Source organism: Triturus cristatus, chromosome 4_2 (genome assembly GCF_964204655.1).
Source record: "Triturus cristatus chromosome 4_2, aTriCri1.1, whole genome shotgun sequence".
Taxonomy (NCBI): domain Eukaryota; kingdom Metazoa; phylum Chordata; class Amphibia; order Caudata; family Salamandridae; genus Triturus; species Triturus cristatus.
The window spans coordinates 385,270,797-385,275,695 of NC_140586.1; the positions used below are offsets into that span (position 1 = coordinate 385,270,797).

The following is a 4,899-nucleotide window of genomic DNA, read 5'->3' on the forward strand; positions in this document are numbered from 1 at the left end:
TAGACATTTTCTAGAAGATTACCAAACAATGCCAAAGTTATTAGCAAACGAAACAATGAATTTCCTATTGTAACTAGGTTGTTACTGCCACTGTGTAAGATATATAAAAATAGAATTATATATATGCTTTGCAAACTAGAAAAACACTTAAAAACTTGTTAAGATCACAAACATTTGCAAGGCACTGTCTTTCATCAATCAAACTAGGAAGGCTAATGAGATAATAACACCACCAAGACTGACAGGGAAGAAGAAGGGAATGTCCACGTGTGAAAAACATGTTCCTGCTCATGAAAGTGAGCATGTGAATAAATGTGTATGTAATTGAACACACCCGGAAATGTCCAAAGATAGATGTATATCTAAGGGTATTAAATGACATTGATTTTTAAATAAATAAATACATTTTTAAGCATTGTTCACTCAGTGTTGTGGTCTGGTGTTCGCCAAGACCCTCTGATTTTACAAAAATAATGTGCATAATATACTTACTTTTTGGGGGGTTTCAGCAACCCCTCATCATCCATTGGTCCGCTATTGTCATTTACGTTTTCTTCCGCTGACTACAGCATAGAGCAACCCACTACAGCCATTGGCTAAACACTGTAATTGATGTCATTCTGCCATTTTTAAAAGAAACACATCCAGACACAAAGTTATTTCTTCGTTTCAGACTGACAATGGCAGGCAGCTTTCTGAACAATATATAGTTTGCCACAATACATGATTTAAGTAAATACTGCCCGACACCATAACCACCTTAACCCTACGGTGCCATCATGTATAAATGAAGTTCTGCTGAAAGGCTTTATTTAAAAAAAAAAAAAAATGAAAACAGAAAATAACGTTAGTCAAATTCTCTTTTGATGCTGAAAAAAAACTGAATTTCTTGTGTTTTCGGCAACACTCCTCTTTCTCAAGACTGTAATCAAAAGCTACAAATAATACATCTCTTTGTCCATTTGTATTTTTATTGTACTATAGAAGTGAATTAAACATCAATGGCTTTAGAGCTGCATATAGAATTGTTCCATTGATATCACAAACCCAACTGAGTACCTGTAAAATTGAAAGACTTACACATCGCTGACAAATCAGAGCTAAAACAAAAAAGAATAACCAAAGTAAATTTATGATAAGAAAAGAAAATAAGGCAAACTTTCCCTAATTAATCCTGTTTTCAGGATGCCATCTTTAAATTGGGCCATCATAACTATCATTTGTCTTTTAAGCCTTTCTGTGCTAAGGACGTAATGGTTATGTTCTCCCCCATGGTGGCCGTGTGCGGAGGAGGTAACCGTTACGTCCTCTGCACAAGTCCAGGAAATCCCTCTGCTGTTTACAGCAGTGTGATTTTATTTTTTTTAAGATGTTTAAGCCTCTGGAGTAGAGGAAGAGCTTCCCCTGCAATTTTTATCAGGAGACCTGGGGGAATGCCAAGTGGAAGGAAGTTTGTGGCTCCCTGCAAATTTCAGGACTTTCCATCACAGAAATGTGAGGAAAATCAGTTTTTTAGGGTCAAAGTTTGAGGTTTGCTAGAGATTCTGGGAAATAAAATATTGTGAGAGCCATGCAAGTCAACACACCCTGGATAGTACTAGATTGACTAGGTTTCGCTGGGTGCTGGTTGAGCTAGGGTCCAAAATCTAGGTGAACAAAAACGGTAGAACAAATGTTTTTATATTTTGTTCTGGGCCCAGAGAGCCTTCACCTGCGTGGCTGGGTCCAGAATCTACGACCAGGCCCAAGGGCCTGCAAGGCCCTGGGGCGGGCCCTCTTGCCCCGGGCTCCATCTTCTGGCCTATCTGAAGCAATGAGGGCCCGGGATGGGGGTCCATCGGGCAGGGGAGGTGTCCCCTGCTTGGCCTGGTATAGAAGGTCTCTGTGTCTGCTGCACTGAGGGAGATTCGACTGCCTCCGCTCCTACCCCTGGCAACCGCTCTGAGCCAGCCCTCGGGGCACGCTGGGGCAGGGAAGGAAGATGAGGCCCCCTGCTCCCGGCGCGACTGTTGACTGGGGTGGACTGTGCTCAGTGCATCCTGACCACCTTGCACCGCTGGGTGGGGAGGCCCAAGCCAGGCACCCGGGGTCTGCGGCAATGTTGGTTACCCACCTGACCTGTCTTGAAACTTGGACCAATGAGTCTAACATGTGTGTGACTCGAAGGGGCCAAGCGAAACCCTGTGGCACAATGAAGGTAAGGGACTGCGCATGCCGGCTGAGGTGATATCCTGCTGTGAAGCCATCAGCGAACGTAACACTGGTCCTTCTCTCCCACTTTGTCAGGGAAGGCGGAGCATGAGCATTCGTAATAGCACCCACAAAATGGTGAACTATGCCTGGGCAGGGCGAAGCCAGAGGAAACTCTGGTGGAGGTCAGTAGTGGTCCTGATGTGCAAGTCGGTCATCCGTCCTGGGTATAGGGGTGAAAGACTAATAGAACCATCTAGCAGTTGGTTCCCTCCAAAGTTTCCCCCATGATAGCTGGCGTTCGGAACCCACAGTTTTATCTGGTAAAACAAATGATTTGAGGCCTTGGGCCGAAACTATTTCAACCTATTCACAAACTTTAAATGGGTAAGAAGCCTGTCTCGCTGGCGTGGAACAGGGCATGGAATGCGAGATTTGGTAAGCAGAACTGACGCTGCGGGATTAACCGAACACCGGGTTAAGGCACCTGATGCTCATAAGACTCCGGAAAAGGTGTTGGTTGATATAGACAGCAGGACAGTGGCCATGGAAGTTGGAATCCGCTAAGGAGTATGTCACAATTCACCTGCCAAATCAACGAGCCCTGAAAATGGATGGCATTGGGGCGTCAGGCCCATACTCGGCTGTTACTGGTGTTGAGTGCCGCAGGGGCCAAGCAGCAATGAGTATGAGGTCCACAGTAGTGCACACGGATGCCCAGGGTAAGGACCCGGTGGAGCTGCCGAAGGTGCAGATCTTGGTGGTAGTAGTAAATATTCAAAAGAGAACTTTGAAGGCCAAAGTGGAGAAGGGTTCCTTGTGAAAAGCAGTTGAACCTGGGTCAGTTGGTCCTAAGCGATGGGTGAGTTCCGATCAGAAGGGATGGAAGATGGCTTTCGTTGCCCTCTGCCGATCGAAAGGTAGTCGAGTCCAGATCCCTGATCCCAGAATGGTGGAGATGAACACCCTCACAGCATCCATTGCAGTAATGCAAAGGATCCCAGAGAAGCCGGAGGGAGCCCCGGGGAGAGTTCTCTTTTCTTTGTGAAGGGCAGGGTGCCCTGGAATGAGTTCACCCCAAGAGAGGGGCCAAGCCTTGGAAAGCATTTCTGTTCTAGAATCCTCTGGTGAACTCTTGCTGGTCCTTGAAAATCTGAGAGAGATTGTGTATGTCCCACGCTGGGCTGTACCCATATCCACAGCAGATCTCCTAGGTTAACAGCCTCTGGCATGTTGGAACAATGTAGGTAAGCGAAGTCAGCAAGTCAGATCTGTAACTTTGGGGTAAAGATTGGCTCTAAGTGCTGCGTCGGTCGGGCTGGGACATGAAGGGGGGCTGGGGCGTACCATGGCTGGATGAGGCACCGCCGTCCAGGGTGGCGGCAACTCTAGATGTGAGTTGGTCCCTTCCTGTGGATCGCCCCAGCTGCGGTAGTCACCTCTCCATGTGCCCCTCCCCAGCACACGGGGCTGTCATTCTGCCTCGTCTGGCGCCTAGCAGCTGAATTAGAACTGGTGCGCAATAGGGGAATCTGACTGTTTAATTAAAACAAAGCATGGCAAAGGCCCAAGGTGGGTGTTGACGAGATGTGCATGCTGCCCAGTGCTCTGAATGTCAAAGTGAACAAATTCAATGAAGCATAGGTAAACAGCGGGAGAATAACAAAACATAACAACATTTTCGAACTGCTCATCGATAGAGGTCAAGGTGAACTATGAATACCAGATGCTGTATTTACCAAAGATGACACTGCTGTAGTGATTGATGTTTCAATTCGATATGAAAACTCCCAAAATTCCCTTGAGCTAGCATTTAAGAGTGCAGTTAAATATTATCAGGATTTATCACAGGAAATCAAAAATCTCACCAACTGTTCCACTGTGAAATTTAATGGTTTTATCTAGGCTGATCTAACTTTACAAATGTCTTTCCCATTCAAGAAGAATATTTGCCTGACAACTTTAATGAAGCAATACCAAAGGGGATGATGGACGGAGCGTTTGAGGAAATCAAACACTCACCCCCAGTCAACTGATCTGGGTTTAATCCATCATCATTCTTTAGCTCACTTCACCACCCCAGTTCAGACATGGCCATATGCAAATCAGTCTGACCCTGTGCCTCATGGGAACAGTCCAGCCCGAACTGCCAAGCCATGTCTTCCCTGGACCGGAAACAAGCATCCTGGGACCGATTTTGGGTTCATAACCCTCATCAGCCAGGCTATCTTGAATCCAGTGGCAAAGTGAGCAAGGGACCCACATCTGGGAATACCCTGCCAACTTAGGGCGAACAAAGCAATACCAAAGGGGATGATGGACGAAGCGTTTGATGAAATCAAATACTCACCCACAGTCAACTGATCTGGGTTTAATCCATCATCGAAAATTGACAGACACACACCTATAATAATAATTTTAAAGGTAGTGAATAAACATTCCTAATTTTAAATTTATATTTACATTCAAATATGTTAACTGTAATCAACTTTATATGCAAACTCAAAATTTGTAACTAAACTAGATTTAAATATCAACAAATAAACATTCTTAAGCCAGTATACTAACAAGAATGAAATATGTGTGGTGCAAAACAGTGTACATCTGAGCGTTGAGTTTAACAATTAAGTGTCCATGAATGCTTGGCACATTTTAAGAGTGCCCATTAAAGTTGTCAAATGCAAAACGAACTATTGATGGACAGAATGC

The 4,899-nt window shown here is 44.9% G+C and overlaps 1 pseudogene; it reads left to right on the forward strand.

Moving 5' to 3' along the window:
- Nucleotides 1-2,134: 2,134 nt before the first annotated feature.
- On the forward strand, nucleotides 2,135-3,421 carry LOC146833927 (28S ribosomal RNA; annotated as a pseudogene).
- The last annotated feature ends 1,478 nt before the right edge of the window (nucleotides 3,422-4,899 follow it).